Here is a 22,314-nt window from a genome sequence, read left to right on the forward strand (position 1 = left end):
GTATTACTTTCCTGTAGTCTTTAAAGAAAATATGTCTGTCATCTATTCAGCACCTGAACCTGATAAATACTTCCCTGAGTGAAACAGCAGAAAACCCCTCACTTTAGAACCCTAGGGCATCCATGGGAGGAATAAACACATTTTTTCCTCAAAGAGGACTACTTCACTACACAAATTTCAAAACCACCATCTGGTAGCCAAGCCTGTTTTTCCAGCAGATGGCATCAATCCATAAAGGTGAGCAGGGTGAACGGAATGGATACAACGGTTCAGGCTATGAGCATTGCAAGAGTGTGAGCTCATGGGTGGTACTATTGGAACGACGACAGGCACCAGGGCAAGACGGGATATAATGCACAGTTCCACCCAGCGTGCTTGGAGCTAGCAACGTGTCTCATCAAAGAGGACCATTTCTTTCATTTTTGGTCTATAAGTTGAGAGCAAAATGTGTTGTACCATTTTGTCTCTTTTAAACTTTTGTTTCCAGAACCACATATTACAGAACAGCTGTGAAAGGGTGGAGGCGTGGTTGATATTCAAACTGAACTAATTACATTCAGTACCCAAAAGATAGTGTATGTTCCTAACAGAAGCAGTGAATTCTAAGAGAAAGTCCTCGGGGACAAAACAGGGGTGCAAAGCTGGGTGCTGCTGAGGGAAGTCCTCGGGGACAAAACAGGGGTGCAAAGCTGGGTGCTGCTGAGGGAAGTCCTCGGGGACAAAACAGGGGTGCAAAGCTGGGTGCTGCTGAGGGACGTCCTCGGGGACAAAACAGAGGTGCAAAGCTGGGTGCTGTTGAGGGAAGTCCTCGGGGACAAAACAGGGGTGCAAAGCTGGGTGCTGCTGAGGGAAGCGTAGGCTCTCTCTGCCTGTGCTGACACCGGGCATGTCTCTTCCAGCAGGTGTTTTAAGGGGTCTAGCACAGTGACATGGGCCTGCAATATCAGCACACAGGGGAAAGCAGCACTTCAAGCTCCACGCTAGCCTGGGCTATAGAGCCAGTGGAATAAGTATAAAAAGAGATATAGAGACTCCCTGGCTGGAAGCGAATGTGAGTCAGCTGAGCTTCCTCCTGCTGTGTGCTAGGGAATGTCCTGACCCAGGCTTGTGGGCTTGGCAGAGTTTGAGAGCAGGAAGTAGACCTCACATGCTAACCGGGACTCTATAATAGCCATCACCCTACTTTTCAAGTAACTTTCCTAAGTTTCTAAGGGGAAGAAAAAAATAAGGATAATAATTGTTCTTCTCAACCGGAGAGACGGCTCAGGGGGTAGAGCGCCCGACCGCGGCCTGCAGAACGACCCACACACAGGCTTCCACTGTCCACCTTAGATCCGCGGAGGCAAAAAAAAAAAAAAAAAAATATGTTCTTCTCACCCATTGATTGTTTGGCAGTGTTTTAATTTCCTCATTGCTATGAAAGTTACCTGGCCAAAGCAATTTAAGGAAGAAAGGGTTTATATCTGCTTTCACTTGAAGGAGAGTCCTAATCATGGTGGTGGAGGCGTGGCAGAGGAGCAGAGGGCACTGTTGACATTGTATTTGTGTCAGGAGACACCCTCACAATTGTGGGTGCTCAGCTAGCTTTGCTGTTTGATGAATCTGGAGTCCCAGCCCGTGTAATGGTGCTACCCACATTCACGATGGGTCTTTAATAAACTTTATTAAAAATAAATAACTTTAATAAACTTAAACTTTAAGTTTAATAACTTAAAAATAATAACTTTAATAAACGTTATCTAGAAACCCTCAAAGACATGCCCTGAGGATCATTTCCAAAGTGGATTTAGACCCTAGAAAGTTGACAGTTGAAAGTTCAGTTGACAGTGCTGAACATGCTAGGCCTTGGCATGTTTTTACTTTACTGCTGAGCCACATCTCCAGTCCAAACGGTTATGTCAAGTAAGACTCCGTGGTTCAGCAGACACTCATGAAACTGAAGCACCATTAGGTATAGGATTCTATATTATTCCCCCCCCTCTCCCATCCCCTCCTCTCTGTACAGCTCTGACCAGCCTGAAACTTCTGCCTCAGCTTCCTTGAGTCTGGGATTATAGGCATGCAGTATCATGTTTTCTTTCTCTCTTTCTCCTATGAAACATGTAAGAAAGGCTAGGGAACCAATAAAAGCAATCTCTACTAAAGAGTTGTGTGCATGGTGGCATTTGAGAGGCTGAAGATGAAGAACTGTGAGTTCAGGACCAGCCTTGGCCACACAAGGAATTCCAGGACAGCCTGGGTAAGAACTTGTCTCAAAAGAAAAAAAATCTACTTCAAATAGGCTAAAAAGTATAGATAGAAGATTTTTTGACAATAAAATGTGAATTTCTGTGAACAAAATGTTGTATATCTAAAACTTTGAGAAATAAGTATCAAAGAGCAGATGTTAATCAAACCAAACCTTGCTAGAGTCATATTTCAGGCTAGTCTCATTCTCTATCGGCCAGCGTATACTGCAAACACGCAGAACGAAGGTCACTGAAATGAGGTGGAACCAGTTTGACAGAGAGTGTGCAATCTTGTTTCAACAGATTGATTAATATGAGAAAAAATAAAATGGTTACCACCAAGAAGGCAGGCTCTGGGTGACTTCAGAGGGCTTCCACAGGCGGGGACACAGTCTTCTCTCCAGCCATCTCAGAGGACCTGTGCGGCACTCCAGAGGTACTGGCTGGGAAGGAACTTCACAGTCAGTAGAGGGAGACATTGTTGACAGAAGATGGGCGGGGGAACAACGTGCTTGATTTGCTCGAAGTTCTGGGAAATTGAACATTAGCAGATACAAGCATCTGTATGGGACCTTATAGACAGATTGAGTTCTGACAGAGACCGTAGCAAAACCAAGGGTGAAGGTTTTCTTCTTTCCTTAATTCCAAACTTCTGAGTTCCTTCATATAGTTCACCCAGTCTAAATAATATATAAGAAATAGCCAACTGTATAAAATTCTTTCATTGCAAACATACATTCAAGAAATGTAAAAATGTATTGGACAGAAAAATAGAGCTCGGTGTGGGGCTAAGGCCTGGAATCTGAGTACCTGGAGGTGGGGGTAGGAGGGTGGCTTCCACTGTGACCCCTGTCTCAGAAAGTCAACAGAGAAGGTCGGTGAGCAAGTTCTATGCTTGCTGGCACTTTTTCAACATGGCCAAATGATTTGCATATTTTTATTTTTTTGTTTGAGTGTGGTGTGGGAGAGCATACCTGTAATTCCAGTACTTGGGAGGTTTACTAATGCAGAACCACTGCTGTGAGTTCTAGGGCAGCCCAGACTACAGTGAGGACCAGGCCAGTGGCAGCAAAGGCAACACAACATGACCCTGTCTCAAAGGCCCAAACAAAGTCAACAAGTAAAAGCGAACAAATACAAAGCAGGCTGGAGAGATGGCTCATGAACCAGAGTGTGTGCTGCTCTTGAATTCAGCACACTGCAGATAATAATGGTTTCAGAGTCAAGCTGCAGTTCATGCTGATGTCTCGCTTCGTGTGGAGCACACAAACCACAGCTTCCTACAGCTCCCAGTGTGAATCTGGTCCTGGAATTCTGGTCTAGGATGTAGTGCCAGGAAATGAACACCAACAATATCTCACTTTAGCCATTAATTTCGATTTCTTTTCTCACTTGCTTTCAAGTAAAAGTGGAAAAGCAGTAAGAGAACTGCTCAACATCCCTACCAACCTTGCCCGAAGAGAAAAGTGACGCGCTGTGATCTGACTGAAAACCTAAGACAGGACATAAAGGCCCTGTGTTAGGACAAAGTGTAAACTCAGCCAGTGGGACTGACTTTACAGGGAGATGAACCAAGTCAGCACTTGGCTCTTGGGCACAGTGTCATGGATCACCCTCCAGACCGGTGCCTCTGGCAATACTAAGGGAGGACGCTAGTGCCGTCCTGACTCAGAGACAGGAGTGTGCCACCCGCTGACTCACCCTCCTCATTTCCTGGGATGCCTGGGTGTTCCAAGACACTAATAGAGGATTAAATTAAGGTTGCCATGACAGCTATGTAAATGCTGTTGTGATAATATCCACAGATTTTGTAAGTCTTCCCTGGAAGTTGAATTCTGAAACATTACTTTAATAATGGTATTTCTTCAATAAATAACTAAACACCATTGACTTACAGAATGTTAGTTAAATCCCCCCCCCCACTTTTTAACCTAACTGGGGGGAAATTTAGTAAACAGAGCACTAGCATTTATTTTCTTGACTATATGTGGCTATGGCTCCTTGTTCCCTTAAATGCTTAGAAAAGACTTGCTAGGACAGGAGATGCCTATTAGCCACAACCTTTACATACAACTAAATTCTCTACTTGCTTCATCTCTGGCATTAAATTTAACTTCATTTGTCTGCCAGACTAATTTTACTCTACCCCTTTGTGCAATTAATTATAATCTTTGCTTTGGATTACTTGATTCTGTTTTTCTTCCATGTATATAATATATTCCAATCATTTTACCCCTACGCCAGCTAGTCATCTGTGGGTATATACAACTGAAGTCAACGGCCACCGCCTTTCTCTGAATAGCTCAGCAGCAGTAAGCCCTGAACCCTTTCCCGTTCGTGACCCTGACTGTGGATGGCTCGTTCTTATGCAGATTCAGTCCAGGCAGTGTAGCAGCTGTGGATTCTGGAAGATGACATTTTCCATCTTTTCCCTTTCTTCTGTCTATTCTAGTCTTTCTGCCTCTTTTTCTATAATGTTCCCTGGGCTTTAGAGGGATGCACAATACTAATCTTTTGTTTTAATCTTGCCAAATTTTTACCTAAAAATGAGACCCTAAATTTCTAGAGTATGTGTAGGTTAATATGTACCCTGTCCCCATGACTTCTTAAATTTCTGGCAAATGGGAGGTCAATGCTTTTTTGGGGAGCCTGGCCTCCTAGTTTTCATTCTTCAAGTCATGGCTCAGGAGCTACCTCCTGGCAATCTAATCAGAGGAACCATTCTGTGCACCAATGACAGCTCCGCAGACAATGAGGATCATCAAGAGCGTTCCCAAAGGGTGACTTTTTTCCTCTTCCCTTCCCTTCCCTTCCCTTCCCTTCCCTTCCCTTCCCTTCCCTTCCCTTCCCTTCCCTCCCCTCCCCTCCCCTCCCCTCCCCTCCCCTCCCCTCCCCTCCCCTCCCCTCCCCTCCCCTCCCCTCCCCTCCCCTCCTCTCCCCTCCCCTCCCCTCCCCTCTTCTCTCTCTCTCTCTCTCTCTCCAATTTCCTGGAATTACAGACAATTGAGTTGCCTTGTGGAACTGAACCTGAGTCCTCTGGAAAAGCAGCCAGTGTTTTAATCACTGAGTCATTTCCCCAGTCCTTTGGACTTAAAAAACATTGTTACATTTGTTTATTCATTTTGTGGGGCGAGGTGCCCCACATATTGTGTAGCTCTTGAGAGGAGGTCAAAGGACAATTTGTGGGAGCTGGCTTTCTCTTTTTATCATGTTGATCTCGAGGATTGAACTCAAGCTTGGTGACAAGTGCCTTTACCTGCTGAACCATCTCGCTGGCCCTTGGCTTCCAAGGTCCTGATATAGCACTAGCTGAGTCATTCTAATGCTGTCATTACTGGCACATAACTGCTTTGATCATCAATGCTATTTGCCAAAAGGCTTCCATCGAAAGGGGGACGTGTGGGGGTTCGGTGGTTAAGAGCACTTGCTCTTCCAGAGGATCTGAAATCAGTCCCCAGCAGCTACATCAGGCCTTTAACTCCCAATTTCAGGGAATCAGATATATTCTTTTGACATCTGCAGGCACCTGTACACATAGAGTTCACATACACACACTATAATAAAAAATATTTTAAAACAGTAGAAAAAACTGGCAGTGGTGGTATATGCCTTTAATCCCAGCACTCAGGAGGCTGAGGCAGGCAGATTTCTGTGAGTTCGAGGCCAACCATACAGAGCTAGTTCCAGGAAAGCTAGGGCTGTTACACAGAGAAATCTTGTCAAGAAAAACAAAACAAAACAAATCTGACTTTTCTGTCTTCCCACTGCTGTTAACTGTGAACAAGGAACGACAGAACAAGGAAGCCTCATTTTATTGATAGTTCCTAGGAACGAGGCTCGAGGACACATGGGGCTAGAGAAAGAACCTGAAAACTGGTGGAGCAAACAGAGAATAACCAGCCTGTGGAACACATGAGAATTTAAATAACAACCCACCTTTTTCCTTAAATTTTGCTATTCAGTTATTTGGACAGTTGATATTGTCATGTATCTGACTTACAGTTTTGTAACCATTTTACTCTTTCTTTGTTTGCTTGTTTGTTTGTTTGTTTGTTTTCAAGCCAGGGTTGCTTTGTGTAGCCCTGGTTGTCTTAGAAGTCATTTTGTAGACCAGGCTGGTCTTGAACTCAGAGATCCTCCTGCTCCTGCCTCTGGAGTGCTGGGACCAAAAGCATTCTCCACCACACCTGACTGATTATTACACCTTTTTTATTTCCAATTTTTGTTTGTGTGTCATAACCAAGGCCATGTGCACCTAGGACAGGCCTCCACCAGAGCCAACCCTCCCAGACCAGATCATCCCTGACACTGGGAAATGACAAGGATATGCTTTCTGTAGCAACAAAGGTGACAGCACACATTTTACTATTCTAATATTTTTAGCAACCCAAAAACAGTTTTTCTAAGTCTGTAAAAAAGAAAATTGCCCGAGATTGATTTCTCAACCTAATCTTGGTCACAGTGGTAGGGGTGAATTGGCAGTACAAACTCACATAATGGAAATCTCACATCGTCAACCCAAAGTAGCCCAGATTCCAACTAGGACTGCGGGCTGTACCCAGCGCTAGGACGGCGGGCTGTGTCCTGCGCTAGGACGGCGGGCTGTGTCCTGCGCTAGGACGGCGGGCTGTATCCTACGCTATGTACTGAAACCTTCACAAAGTCAAGTTTATATTTGAGCAGAACAGGAAGCTCTAGATTTGTTTCATGGAACCCTTTCCTTTCACCAACAAAAGAATTGAAAAAAAAAGTTTCTTTTGCATTTCCTGTCCTCAACCATTTACCCATGTTTGTTTCTGAAACTATTTTCCTGCTCGGCTTCTGAGATTCTTGCCCTATATTCCTCTTATCTCTTTCTCAAACCAAACCAAGGACAGCCAAAAAAAGGGAAGCTGTGTCCAGATAAGAATGTGCTGATCTGTTATTTTGTTTGGTCCTCCACACATCCTGACACACTGATTAGACATTTAACAATGTGCGGTTTGGATATTCTATCTATTGAACCAAATGACCTAAAGTTTTCTCTTCAAACTGACATATTGCTGGGTGTTTAGTGCTCCCAGTGCTCGCTGGCTGGAATCCGCAAGAGCACACGTCCTTGCTTTGTTCCTGTAGCAAGGAAACAAACCATGCTATCTCTCTCTGAGCTGTGACCCAACTGTGACACACAGTGACAGTTTTACCTGCCATGTGAATAGGCTTAAACAACTTCTGTTTGTTTGGAGACAGGCTCTGTCAGTTTGACTGTCCTGGAACTCACTATGTACACCAGGCTGTTTTTTCACAGAGATCCACCTGCTTCTGTATCCCCAGGGCTGGGATTAAAGGTGTGCTCCATTAAGCCTGGTTTTTAAAAAAGCAAAATTTCAATAACTCTTTAGTGTCTTTATTTGAGTTATGTGCAAAACTAAAATGAGTTCACCTTTACTATAAAGGGCACAGCAGAACAATTTACAAATGAATATATCTCAAAATTATTGACTGGCTAAGCATTGTTTAAAGTTGAAAGTCAAATAGTAATTTTCATTTTTTGTTTTGTTTTGTTTTGTTTTGTTTTGAGAAAGGCTAACCTATGATCCTCCTGCTTCAACCTCTGAATGCCAGATTAAAGGTTACATTTTCCCTTATTAAGCAGCCCAGGCTATGTAATTTTGGAAACAAAGCTCTATATAGCAATTTACAAAGCCAATCATGTGAATAAAAGCAATGATATTTCATAAGAAAATATTAATATTTAAAGAAATGATTTTCTGTTAATTTAATTACCATTGTACCCATAATTATCTCTGAGGTTTTTAGAAATAAGCACAATCAAATATGAAACATGTCAGCTAACATAACTTACAGGGCATCTGTGGTAACCCATGGAAACAAAAGGCAGTTGACAAAGTTACAAAGTGGGAGAGAGAACAGACACACAAAGAAACACATGGCCTTGGAGTTTTTCCCAAAGTATTTTTTCCTTGACCTTAATTAGCAGACCAAAAAATGGTCTGTGAAATTTTAATGTTAATGTTTACACTAGAGGAACCAAGCAATTAAAACTTGTTTAAACACGGTTCTACTTAAAATACCTCTGAAAATTTGCAGGGGCTAGGATGGTAGTACAATGGCAGAGTACTTCCTTCCTTGCATGGAGTCTTGTGCACCATCCCCAGTAGTGGGAAAGAAAACAAGGGAGTGAGAGTCCAGGAGTTAGACCAACTCCCTGGCAGGCAGACAATTAGGGAGAGGGGCTGTGGATATGTAAGAAAGGGGGTGAATTCCCAAGACGGATCACTTCTTCCTCAACCTCTGTCTTAGTTAGGGTTTCTATTGCTGGGGTTATTAATCACCATTAATAGTCAGAATAAAAAGACCATTAAAAGACCAAAAGCAAGCTGGGGAGGAATAGGTTTATTTGACTTTTACTTCCACACCTTAGTCCATTATTGAAGGAAGCCAGGACAGGAACTCAAACAGGGCAGGAACCTGGAGACAGAAGCTGATGCAGAGGTCATGGAAGAGTACTGCCTACTGACTTGTTCCTTATGGCTTGCTCAGCTTGCTTTCTTATAGAGCCCAGGACAAACAGCCCAGGAATGGCACCACTGGCAATGTGCTGGGCCCTCTCCAATGGATCACTAATTAAGAAAATGCCCTATAGCTGGATCTCAGTTCTCAATTGAGGCTGCCTCCTCTCTGATGACTCTAGTTTGTGTCAAGTTGACAGAAAACTAGTCTATACAACCCCCTCTCAGTTTCCATTTCCCTCTAGCAGGTTCCCTGCTGATGGACTCAGTCAAGAAGATCAGGACAGATTACACAGGGCTCGAGAGTCAACTATCCTACCTGTCTTCAAGCTGACCAACCCTAAATTAGGGGAGGAAGATTCTTCAGAGACTGAAAACCCAGGCCTCAAGAAGAAACTAGAGTTTCAGTTTCCTGAGTTTCCCCTCTGGTTTGCCGAGGGTCTTTTCTGTGTGTCTCCTGTGTACATGTTTCCTCACCCCAATAAATGACTTGCTTCAACTGCTGATTCTGTTAGCTGTGCTTGAGATTTCTCTGCAGTTACCTGTTAAAGCTTCAGATTTTTTTTCTGCCTTTTAATTCTTTAACTAGCAGAGAAAATGGACCTGATAAAGATCCCTAGACTGTATCAGAAGGAAGACAGATTTACATCTATTTGTTAAGGAGCATACCTAGTCTCAAAACTAATTGTAGTTTGTTTTCTGTTTACTGAGTTAGCACACCCCAAATAAGATAATTCATAGACTAGACTATTTCTGTATTTTCACTTAAAAGCTTACAATCTTAATACTGAACCAGAAAGAACTTTTTTAGTTAATAGTTACACAGTATGAAGCAATATCATCCTTTAGTGTTCTATCAATCTACATTTATGTTGCAGCCAATCTTTTTCTATTCTCTACAACAGTACATGTTAGTTTTTCATTGCTATAACAAAATACAAGAGACAATTAACCTATGAAGAGAAAAGGTTTTTGTTGCCAGTGTTGGAGATTCGAATCCATGATTGGTTGGTGATGGTGCTTTGAACTTGTGATTAGGCAGCACATCCTGGTTGGAATGTGTGTTGATGCAAAAAGCTGTTCATTCTTATGTATAGAAATATGTATTTCCAAACTCACATACATTTGTAATTTTGATTCTGCCAGTTCCTGTTTTGCTCTAGCCTTGCCAAAGAGGTGGTGCTACATAGATAGACATTAATGCCAGAAATATGCTAAGTAAGTAGGTTCCCATTAAAGAACCAGAAAGTAAGACAAGTACATTCAGCAATGCAGAGTTAGATTTCACTTGAAAATACATTCAACAGGAGTTTCTTTTGAATCTATCTCATGCCAAGAGCTTTTAGGCACTTGAGACACCCCAACAATTCAAAGTCATAGCTCCGCTTGTGTATGGAACTTACATTTGAGTTCTACATTTTGAGATTCTTTACTCCTTCTTAAGAAGCCAGTTAAATGTCAAAATCCTGAAAAGGATCTGTTGAGATTCTCCACATGGGAGCCAGACATATGCTATGAAGTGTTATTTAAAAACCAACTAGGGGCAATGTTGCCCATGATTTCATCACTCCATCAGGTCCTCTTCCAACAACATACCAACCAGAGAGCTCTTTTTAACTGACTCCATCTGCTGTTGGTAGTGATCAGCATACTGTGGGCACTGTGGTATCATCTGAGATTAGGTTGTGAAATAGGAAGTGGAGTTACAAGCAGATTTGCAAATGTATGCAAATTGTTCCCTTCTATCTCTTGCTGAAACTAAGGGTGCATAATTCAGGTTTGGGAGGAGGCAAAACAGGGCTATCAGCACATTCTTATCAACACACAGTTTCCTTTTTGCACACTGTCCTTGTTTTGGTTTTGGAAAGAGATCAAAAGGGGATTCTGCCGAAAGTAGTTTCAGAAGCACATAGCATTACTATGTATGCTGAACAATGACATTATTCTGTATATGCTGAACGAGGGCATGGGACAGGCAACATGTTAGACTGGAGGAGACTGGAAACATGATGAAAGACAATGAAAGGGAAGAAATAGCAAGTGCAAAGATAGTAGTCTCTTACTTTAAATTCTCATCTTGAGCATCGAGGAGGAGAACATCTTAGAACATTAGCCCAGTTTGATTTAATAAGGACTGTAAGAGACAACTGTTAGTAACCTTGCCAACATCCCAGTTGGATTTATTTATTATCGCTTAACAAACTTGAGAGTTCAGATTGTGCTAAGCTGACACTGCTGCATTTTTATGGATGAAGCCAAAAAAGAGTTATTTCCAGAACCTGGCTCTTGAACCCTATGCCAACTTGCCCCTCTTTTCTGATGTTATTGAAATCTGATCTGGACATCGTAAGAGGCACAACCAACAAGTGATTAATAGATCATTTCTGAATTCCCAATACTTTATTTTCTTTCCAATGTCTTTCGCTTTCAGAGCAGGTTTTAAGTCAACAGTCTTCACGTGATAGTTGAGGTGCAGTGAATTCTAGCAACTCTCACTACACGATCCTTCACCCAAACCCTTCACTGTGGGCCACTTCCGGGTTCCACGTTGCCACTCTGTAAACTTTGGACAATGACATCCAGGCCCACAGTGATTGCACACAGCAGGCCCCATGGACTCAAAGAGCAGTCACCTGTGTACTGCTCATCCAGCACTCTGAGATAGGCTCAGGCCACCACTAGCTCCGCGTAGATCCAGTAGCTCAAGATCACCAGAGTTTCATTTAGTGCCAATGTAAGTGCCGCACGTTCCCCGATTCCCAGGGGTTGCCAGCCTGTGGACCCGTGACCTAGCGCGCCATTAAGCCTCAGACTGCAGACTCCCTGCCGCCGTAGCACTTTCCGTTCTCCATTCCCCCGTATTCCCACTAGCGTTTTCCCAACACTTCCCACGAGATGTTTACAAAGTGTTGACACCTACTCGGCCGCCGGCTTTCGCGCCCTCCCTAATTCCTCCGCACCCCGGAGGAAGCCGAATCAACCTCCGGGCACCCCTCCCTGCGCGCCCTTTGCTGCCCAGAGCCTGGCGCCCCGCCCACTCCGACCGTCATGTGAGTCGCTCGCGCCTGAAAGCGCCAATGCCCCGCCCCCATGCCACGTGACCAGCGCCGCCACGCCCATCGACATAAACTGCCACGCCCCATCACGTGACCCTACGCCCCGCCCCTCAGGGACTCGCCACGCCCTCTATCATCACGTGATCTATTCACCCCGCCCACACCAGAGACCGCCCCAGCCTCTTTCATCACGTGGCACGACGCCCCGCCCGCCCCTTAGCACCGCCCCGCCCCGCCCCGCCCCCGCGCCGGCGCGCTCCGACGTGCCCTGGAACTTACCCTCCCTCGGAGACCAGCCTGCGGGGACGCCCGGCGGTGGCGGCCGCCGAGTGAGCGCTTTAGGCGGGCTCTCCGTCGCTCGGCCACAGCGCCGACGGAGGAGGGAGCTGCCCGTCGCTAGGTCTCCGACCCTTGGTAAGAAGGCCGGGCGCGGGTTCCCGCGGAACGCACAAAGGCACTCGGGGACGCGGGCTATGCCTGCTGAGGGCTGCGCCGGGGAGGGCGGCGGCCGCCTGGCCCACGGGGCGAGCAGGTTTACATGACCCGGGTCTCAGCCTGGGCTCCCGGGCTTCCTGCCTGCGGGCAGCGGGCCCTCGGGAGGGCGGGAGGACCGGCCCGCCCCCCGCGGCTGCTGCCGGCGGACACACCTGCCACCTGGGCCGCGGCGGGGACCGTGGACGCGAACGGCGCGCTCTCCCCGGCCCGGAGGAGCGCGTCTGCTGCCCCCGGCTCTGCTCTGAGAAATCTCTTCCGAGCCCTCGATTCAGAGAGAAACAACAGACTTCGCTGCCAGCGCGCTGCCTGCCTCCCGTCCCAGGCGCTTGTTTTGTCTTTCCGGAAAGGCTGCCCTTGACACGTTGTGTCTTAAGTTACTGCAGACCCTCGCAGACAGAATGGCCACAAGGTGGTCATTAGGAAGAAAGGCACGCCCTTCAGTTTCAGAGGCGGGTGATGTTTTCCTTTTTTTTTTTTTTTTTTTTTTAAATCTTTTTGCCTGCAGCAGCAATTTAAAATGCCTTGCAAAGGCAAAAGCTAAATGTTTCTAGTATACCATTTTTTAAAAGTTGGAATACCATTCCAAGTGTAGAGCCACGGGTAAGGGTTTTAACACTGGTTACAAGGTTGGCCGTGTATGGTTTATGTTGACACACGGAAGTAGATTTTATTGACCATTTAGGCACACATTCCTAAAGGGAGGTAAATTGGAGAAAGGAGTCACCGGCTTTTGGTTCAGACTCAGCTGTCCGACTTTAAAAAGGTGAGACCTTGGAAGACTCCGAATGTTGCAGTGAGAAATTGTTCAGTGTCTAGCCTGTGGCACTGCTTCTTTTGTACTTAAAGCTGAGAAATGGTGGCCTGGAGGTGTTTATTTGCTCACGTCCGGTTTTGCCTACCTGCTCTCTAAGAGGGTGTAAGGTGGAATGGATCAGCTTTCCGTTTCTCCACTGCTCTGAGTCTGGCAGCAGGTGCACTATTTTCTATTTGAAAATTGCGTTGTAAGCCTGTCAGAACAGTTTTTGGAACCCAAAGCCAGACTGGTTCGTGAAGGTATGATTTAGCCATGCCATCGAAGAGTTAGGCCAAATAGGGTGCGCATAACTTTTCACCTTTCTGAGGTGATTTTTGTCCAGGAAACAAAGCGTGTGTGTGTGTGTGTGTGTGTGTGTGTGTGTGTGTGTGTGTGTAGTTCTTAGTATTTATTGACAACCTCCTGTTCTTTATCAACCATGGGGTTGGAGATTGCATTGAGTCATGATATGACGCCACTTGTGTATATTAGTTGTGCTTATATAATTATCAGTCTTTTAGTTTTTGAATATACTACTCTAGTTTTGAGACACAAATGAAATATGTAAATGACACAGAACAGCTTTTAATGGTATCATTTGACTTTTTAAGTAAAATATTTATTCAGTGCTTTTAAAAAATGGACTGATATGAAACATAAGTTTAGGACTAAATTAAGTCCTAAAAGTGCAAATGACATTATTGGGATTCAGAGCAATAATTTTATTATTTATTTATTTGTTTGTTTTGTTTTGAGGTAGGGCCTCACTTTGTAGCCCTGGCTAGCTTAAAACTCATTATGTAGGCCTTGAATTGACAGCGATCTCCCTCCCCCAAGAATTAAAGGTGTGCATCCACCATGCCCATCTAAGAATAATAATTTTAAATAGGCTAAAGTGAGATAGTGATCTAGAAAGTCACTAGATAGTAGGAGTATTATTTATCTGAGAAAATAAACATTGCAGTTTTTAATAAACAATGAGAGAGAAAAGTGAAAATAAGCTTTTATCACACTTCTTATTTAACAGGTGTAATTTTACTTAGGGATATGTGCTGCTGGAAGTCAAACCCAGGGCTTTGGCATGTTAGGTGAGCGTTTTCTTCTAAAACCAACAACCTAATAAATACGTTATAAATGTGTTCTATTCTGTAGAAGAAGTCAGATGTGGAAATGAATCTTTGTAACACAGGAATTCATTGTACTTCAAGTCACCTTCAGTTGAAGACCCAAATACTGGCTACCATCTTTGTGATTTTACTTCTCTTTGGTTAGCTGGTCTACTTGTGCCAGAACTATGTGACTGAGCCATTGCCGTGTTGCTTTCATAGAATCAGTGAAAGTTCTGTGGTTCTTTTTGTAGGTGATTTGACCTGGGTCCCAAAATGCTGATGCTTCATCTTGGAGCTCCTCACCTATTTTGACAACCTAGGGCTTCTCTTACCCTAAAGTACAGGGAAATCATTCTTCTAATGAGTCCCCTGGTCATATGTGTACTGTTGTGTGTAGATAGAACTGCACTGCCAGCTACCCTGTGATTTTAATTTCTAGTACTCAAGTTACAAAAAAACTAAGTGAGCAAACTACATAGCATAAATCTACTTAACCTAGTATATTAAAAATATATAATTAATATGAAGAATTTCTCATTTTTTGATTAAAATTTTGATAGCTTGTGTAGCTTATACTTAGAACACACAGTTTTTCCTGCCTGTGTTTCAAATTTTCAGTAGTCACATATTAATAGTGACTATCGTGTTATCCTATATAATATTGTTGGTTAGTCTGAAATCTTTTTTTTATTTTAAATTTTATTTATTTTTATTTTATATGCATTGGTGTTTTGCCTGCATGTATGCCTGTGCAAAGCTGTTGGATCCACTGGAACTGGATGTGAACACCATGTGGGTGCCGGGAATTGAATCTAGGTCCCCTGGAGGAGCAGCCAGTGCCATCTTTCCAGCTCCTAGTCTGAATCCTTGATGTGCTGTTCTCAGTATGTTTGCAGTTTATTGCAACAGCAGCCCTTGGCAACGTGTTGATTTTGAAGTGTAGATTTTGGGACCTTAGTTTCATTCCGTCATTAAAATTTCTAGAACTGGGACTCGGTAACCCTTGGTTTATAACTCCAGGTCTGTTCAGATGGGATCCTAGATGAGAAAATCTGAATAAAGTTATGCATCAGGTGATTTTGAGTTATAGACTAAGAAAAGTGTGCCAGGTGTAACATTTAATGAGACAAATTGGATCTCAGGCACATGGGAACCTTTCTGAACTATTTTTGTAGAATTCTTTTTTTTCTTCTTGTTGAAATAAGGTTTTATGTAGCCCAGACTTACCTTGAACTTAATATGTAATTGAAGGTGACCTTGAATTTAAAATACTCTTGCCTCACCTACCAGTTGCTGGGTTTATAGGTATTTGTCACCACATACAGTTTATGCCGTGCTGGGAGTAGAAGAACTCAGAGTCTCTTGTATGCTGTGCTGCTACTCTACCTATATACTAGCCCTAAATATTATTATTATTATTATTATTATTTTTTGAGACAGTTTCTCTATGTATCCCTAGCTGTCCTGGAACTCAATTTGCAGACCAGGCTTGTCTCAAACTCACAGGGTTTCTCTGTAGCTTTGGAGCCTGTCCAGGCTGGCCTCGAACTCATGGAGATTTGCTTGCCCCTGCCTCCTGAGTGCTGGAATTAAAGGCATGCACCACCATCACCTGCCTGAGTTCTATAAATCTTAAACTCTTCTAAAATAAGAAATACATTTTGTAACTGGGGATTACTCTCCCTCCCCCCACCAGTTCCTGAATTGTAGCACACAATTCAGGAATTGTAGAATCAGCTATCGGGCCAAAGCTGAAAGATCAGAGAAGCAAACAGAGCAGCCAACCACTGGAGAGTTCTTACTTCTACCAATACTCAGACCGAAGGCACAATTCTATCTCTACAAATCCTCAGACCGCATGCTCAGACTGAGTCTTCAGACTGCATCTGAGCTCCTGCATCATAGACTCCCCCCCACACCTTATATTCCTCCTCTGTCTGCCTAGGCATATCACTCCTGTCTCCACCTCTTTAGTTTTCCTCTTTAGTGCTGGGATTAAAAGCGAGTGATTGGGATCACCTTTGTGTGAGCTGTTTCTCTTTTAGATAGATTCAATCTTGTGTAGCCCAGGGTGGCCTTTAACTCACAGGGATCCGTCTGCCTCTTGTCTCTCAAGTGCCTGGATTGAAGGTGCGTGCCACCATTGCCTGTCCTCTATGGTTTACTAGTGGCTTAGCTCTGAACTCTGATCTTCAGGCAAGCTTTTTTAGATTACAAACAAAATGTCATTATATTTCCCTTTTTTGTCTAAAATTAAAAAAGGCTATAACTAATATAAGAAGAATAGCTATATATAATATATACAGGCAATAAATGCATCAACAATGTCTAGTCTATTTGCATTTGACAAATTCAGAGAAAATACTCCATTATCTATTCTGTCTTGCTGAGTCCAAAGTCTTTTATATAATTTACTTTCTACCATAACTTGCATTACCATTCAAAACTATCTCCTGATGTTTCTCAACCTTATACACAACTGTCTTCTTTTGTCTTTCAGCCTTATACACTTTACACTTCTTTAGTGAGTTTCTTTTCTGAATCTGGTAAACAAGGGAAGCTATTAACTATCTAGTCTTCAACTTCCTCAGAGACCTGAGAAGGAATATTAACTGAGTAAGCAGAAAGTGCAAGCAAGCAACTTCCAAAAAAGTGTGAGAAATGACCAACAGCTGGATGCCTGGGCAGTCACCCAAGGTTCCTCTGCAACGTTGGGGCATCTGTCTTTGGCCTACAGGCCTAGACTATTCGACAGACTTCTATGAAGCAGGATTCTTGAAGGTTGGTCCCGCCTTGTCTTGGCAATGTTTGTTAGTCACTTTCTTTTGTGTCCTGCTTGTCTGATTTGGACAGCATACCATCAGCAATCGAGACAAGAGCACTTCCTTGCTCAGTGGCTTTCTTTTGCCTCAAAGAAAATAACTCCATGTGGAGTTTATTCAATGCCCATCATCATCTCCGATATAGATTTGTGCTGCCAAGAGCAAATATGTCTCAGTGTCATAAAAACGAAGAACCTATGGCTGGGCGGTGGTGGTGCACATCTTTAATCCCAGCACTTGGGAGGCAGAGGCAGGCAGATCTTTTTGAGTTTGAGACCAGCCTGGTCTACAAGAGCTAGTTCCACGATAGGCTCCAAAGCTACAGAGAAACCCTGTCTCAAAAAACCAAAATAAATAAATAAATAGAAGAACCTATGTTATTAAAACATCTCAAATGCCATATTCTTTCAATCTCTGAAGTGTTTGAAGTCGACCTGTCTATCTAAAATATATCTGTTTGATCTTGAAAACATACCTAATATGACTACAACAATAATTGTAATAGGTGACTAATTACTAACCTGCATTTCTTAATTATCCTAAACAATTGATAATAATAACTTTCAAGAACTAGAAACTTGCATTGCATTGTTAAATGAATATTGAACAAGATTTGAAACATACATACAGTATGTTTTAACAAAATCTTAAACTTGTATCAATATACAAAATTTATATACAATATACAAAAGTACAATCCAATATAAAATATTTAAAGCTAGTAGTTGCTTTATAAAAGTAAATTCAATAGTATACCTTTTTTTTTATTTTTTTTAATAGTATACCTTTTTATCTTATATCTATATCCCCCCTTTTTCTGTTCAAAACAAGAACCCTGAATATAATCTCCCATTTAGCTTTTTTCCTGACCATTACCAATAACAGCTTGTAACCCATCCCCAAACAATGACAAATACCCGTAATTCATTGAATGACCAAAAGCTACCCACCCCACCTTTTGGGAATGTGGGCGTTGTGTTCTGGCTCTGAATGTACAGAGCTCTGTCTGCCTTTGCCTCCTGAGTGCTGAGATTGTGTTGAATTGTTTTCTCATTGTTTTTTTACAAGTTAGTAAACTGTATTTTCTACAAGAAGAGTTCTTTGTTGAAGTATGTTTTCAGACATCTCTAGCTTGCCTATTCAGTTTTTTCAGTGGTATCTTTTTTTTTTTTTTTTAAGTGTCCAGTTGGAAATCTCCAGGCACTATAGTGAAACCAACTATTTCTTGGTGGAGGCATTTTGCCATTAGGAATTCTGACTTCTTAAATTGGTAGAATAGAAGCCAAACACAGGTGAGTTTTAAGGTAAAATAAGGAGAGGAGTCCTCATTTCTGTTTTTGTGAAGTCTGGCTATGGGAGCAATATTCAGTCCGTGGAGCATCCTGTAGGTTAGCAACCTGATGCTACAAGGGATGACTATAAGAAGTAAAGGGTTGCATTAAGCCTAGTACTTTATACGAGACAAAATGGACATGGCTAGTTTTGAGGGCAGTTAGCATCCCTCCAACTCCTGCCTTTGGTGCCACATGCTGAGAAAACCTTAGAGGAGCTCTAGAAAAAGACTTTTAATTTTGATGAAATCTAGTTTGAATTTTTGCTTTTTTTTTTTTGGTGGCAAGCTGACTGTGATTGTGCATAACTATAATTCAGTAATTGAGATGCTAAGGATGGTGAGTTTGAGGCCAGCTGGGCTACGTGGTGAAAACCTGTGTGAAAAAAAAATAAACATTTGCCAAACCAATATTCACTTATATCCTCCTAGCTATAAGCTTTTAAAAATCTGTGATCCATTATGTTTTCTATGAAGTATATGGTATATGAATGTTGAAATTTATTGTTTGTTGAAAATGCCAAACTATGGATATATAGGTAAAAGTCTAGGAGTTAGCAGCACTCGGGGAGGCAGAGGCAGGTGGATCTCCAAATTTGAGGCCATCCTGGTCTACAAAGTAAGTTCTAGGACAACCAGGGCTACACAAAGAAACCCTGTCTCTGAAAACAAAAACACAAGCAAAATAATCAACAAAACAAAAATCTAGGAGCACAGTTGCTACAACATGTGCTAAAAGTATATATGTTTAGTTTTGAAAGAAACTTCCAGTGTGTTTTCAGTAGTAACTGTACCATTCATTTCACTTTCCTACCAACAATGAAGGAATACTTGGAACTCCATTCTGGCTGGTACTTGGTGTTGTCAATATTCTTTACATTGCCCTTCTAATAAGTATGCAGTAACATCTCATTATTATTTTAACTTGCATTTCCTTGATGGCATATGGTATGGATATTTTGATGACCCCCCCCCCCAAGTTTTCTTTCTGTAGTGCTTGCTGTCCTGGAACCCGCCCTGTAGACCAGGATGGCCTTGAACTCAGAGATTGTCTGCTTTTGCCTCTCAAGTGCTGGGATAAAAGGCATGTGTCACCAGGTCTCAACCACCAATCTCTTTTCTTATGTTTTTATGGTATCTGTATATCATCTTTGGTGAAGTATCTGTTAAGGTCTTTGGCTCTTTTTTTTTTAAAGATTAATTTTTAATTTTGTGTCTCTATATGTGCACGCTGAGTGTAGGCACCTATGGAGGCCTATGCATTGGGTTTAATTTTGTGTCTTTGTATGTGTACACTGAGTGTAGGCACTTGTGAAGGCCTGTGCATTGGATTTCGAGGATTGTGAGCTGTCTGGCATGGGTGGTGGGTACTGAACTTGTGACCTCTTTCAGAGCAGTAAGTACTCTTAACTGCTGAACTATCTCCAGTCCTGGTGTATTTTTTAATTGATTTTTTAATTAAATAGGTGGATTTTAAATTTTTAAATTATTTTATTAAATGTGTATGGGTGTTTGCTTGTTGGATCCATTTGTGTGCCAAGTGAGGAGGCCAGGAGAAGGCTTTGGGATCCCCTAGAAATGGAGTTAAATTGTTAGCCACCAAGTAAGTGGTGGGAGTTGGCTAAACCTGGGTTCTCTGAAAGAATAGCTGGTGCAGAGCTGTTAACTTCTGAGCCATTTCTCCAGCCCAAATTGATTGGTTTTTAAATGATTAACTTTGAACTTGATACATTATAATCTGAAAATATTTTTGGAAGGTAAGCATGATGGTGCATGCCTGAATCCCAGAACTTGAGAGGTGGAGTTAGGAAGATTAAGAGTTTGGGGTCAATAGGCATGGCAGTTCACAGCTAGTTTGGGTTACATGAGATGGTGGAGGGTAAGAAGGATCCATTTTGTTACAATTGGATTAGCAATTTTTTGTATCTATAATCTTGAATGATACTGGTTAGTATCGTTTTTTCCTCTGTCAACATTTTGTTTATGTTGCTATAACTATAATGATAACTTTATAGAATGAGTTGAATTCTTTTTACATTGCTCTTTTATGGAGGTTTTTGTAAAAATGTGAGTTTTTCCTTAATTTTGAGTAAGATTAACTAATGGAACCATTTCAGCCAGTAGGTCCAATTCCCCCCCCCCCCCCCCCCCCAGGTTTTCTCTGTAGCTTTTGGAGCCTGTCCTGGAACTAGCTCTTGTAGACCAGGCTGGCCTCGAACTCACAAAGATCCTCCTGCCTCTGCCTCCCGAGTGCTGGAATTAAAGGCATACGCCACCACTGCCCCGCCCCCCCCCCCCAGCCAGGAGTTCTTTTTGTGAATAACTTTTAATATTTACTTTGTATATGTTGTGTATGTGCATGTGTATGTATGTGTGTGGAGGCCAGAGATCCCACTTTTTTGTTTGTTTTGAGGCTGAATTCTCTGGACTGGAGCTCATAGATCAATAGGCTGACTGGTCTGCTGTCTCGTTTTCTACATGGCTTCTGGGAATTTAACTCAGGTCGCATTGTATGTTTGTGGGGCAAGCTCTTTACCAACTGAATCTTGACAACCTGTGGCTAATTTTTAAATAATCACTCAATTTGTTGCATAAACTATTTTTAGGTATCTCTTTTTGAGCAAATTCTGGTAATTTTTATCTTTTAAAATTTTTATTTTATTCATTTATCAAATTGGTAAACTTTCCTCTCTGTCTTAAGGCCTGTAAATATATTCCTAAGACACTGTGTCTTCTGCTCTTGAACAGTGTGACCACAAGGTACCAGTTTACTGATCTAGAAGAACCAGATCTGGTTCTACTGATTTCTTCTAACATTTTTCTGTTTCCTAGTACTGACTTTTGCTCTGCTTTTTATCATATACCTCTGTTAAGTTTGTATTTTATTAGATTTTTGTTAGTTTCTCAGTGTCATTTAATAGAGATTTAAAAATTGTTTTCTTTGAAATAATATTAAATAGTGTAAATGTTGGCACTATTTCGTTTTGTGTACCATTGAGTTCAGTTCAGGCTTCTGTCTGATTTCTTCCCCATCTGAGTTACTTCAAAGTGTATTGTCTAATTAGCAACAATATTACTTTTTCAGTGGTGTTGAGGATTTAACCAAGAGTCTGTTACTCATGTACTGTCCCTCCAAATTACATTCCAGCCTTCATTTAGAGTTCTTTGGTTTTGTAACTTTATAAATTTATTCTGAGCATGATTCTGTCCTTCATATTCTGGGACTTGCCTCATGACCCAGAGTGTGGGCTCAGGAAGCAAGCCTTCCCAGAAGCTGCTCTTCAGTTGTGGTTACTGATCTTCCTTTGCCAGAGTGTTTTGTTGTGAACATGTGGTGCTTGGTTTTGGTTGTTGCTGTTTGTTTTTATTTTGTTTCCTTTTAAAAAATAATATTTTGGACAGTGGTGGCACTGGCCTTTAATCTCAGTACTAGGAAGGCAGAGACAGACGGATATCTGTGAATTAGAAACCAACCTGCTGTACAGAGTGAGTTCCAGGACAGGCTCCAAAGCTACAGAGAAACCTTGTCTCAAAAGAAAGAAAAGAAAAGAAAAATACCTAAAAATAATCTCTTTAAAAAGTATGGAATGCTTCACGAATGTCACCCTGGCTTGTTGGTGTTGACCTGGTTCCAGTGTGTACAAGCACTTTGCTGGTCACCCCTGTGCTTAGTTTTGTTTTGATTGCTTGATCTATGATAGTTGGTGAATGGTGATACTTTTCTTTTAACTTTTTATTGATTCTTTGTGAATTTCATATAATGCATCCCCAATGCCTCTCATCTCCCCGTCCCTCTGTATTCAGCCTCTGCTCTTGCAGTCTCCCCTGAAAAGAAAACAAAAAATAAAAACTAAAAATGAAAATTAAAAAACCCAAAAAGTATCTTGCCATGGAAGTTATGATGTGTCACCCTGTCTACTAAAGTTTTGCCCAGTTTTACTTGCAAGTGTTCATTGCAGCGAATTATTG

The 22,314-nt window shown here is 42.2% G+C and overlaps 1 protein-coding gene and 1 long non-coding RNA gene across 7 annotated transcripts in view; both read left to right on the forward strand.

The window, feature by feature from the left end:
- The first annotated feature begins 2,449 nt into the window (after window positions 1-2,449).
- Window positions 2,450-9,244, forward strand: LOC146891889 (uncharacterized). Of its 2 annotated transcripts, none has more exons than XR_015005001.2 (2): window positions 2,450-2,664; window positions 8,986-9,244. It is a non-coding gene; the product is annotated as an uncharacterized LOC146891889 (long non-coding RNA). The 2 variants fall into 2 exon arrangements; XR_015005000.2 differs by having other exon boundaries at window positions 8,989-9,244.
- Window positions 9,245-12,067: 2,823 nt separating this feature from the next.
- The window catches only part of Arhgap12 (Rho GTPase activating protein 12), a 103,641-nt gene continuing 93,394 nt past the window's right edge, over window positions 12,068-22,314 (forward strand). For 3 of the 5 annotated variants that reach the window (XM_085698915.2, XM_085698916.2, XM_085698917.2), the window contains exon 1: window positions 12,068-12,210. The gene's annotated coding sequence lies outside the window, so the exon portion shown is untranslated. Of the gene's footprint in view, window positions 12,211-18,194; window positions 18,308-22,314 lie in introns of those variants that run through there. The other 2 variants (XM_085698914.2, XM_048460611.3) reach the window with 2 other exon arrangements.

This window comes from Myodes glareolus, chromosome 14, assembly GCF_982192425.1.
Source record: "Myodes glareolus chromosome 14, mMyoGla1.1, whole genome shotgun sequence".
NCBI classification, from domain to species: Eukaryota; Metazoa; Chordata; class Mammalia; order Rodentia; family Cricetidae; genus Myodes; species Myodes glareolus.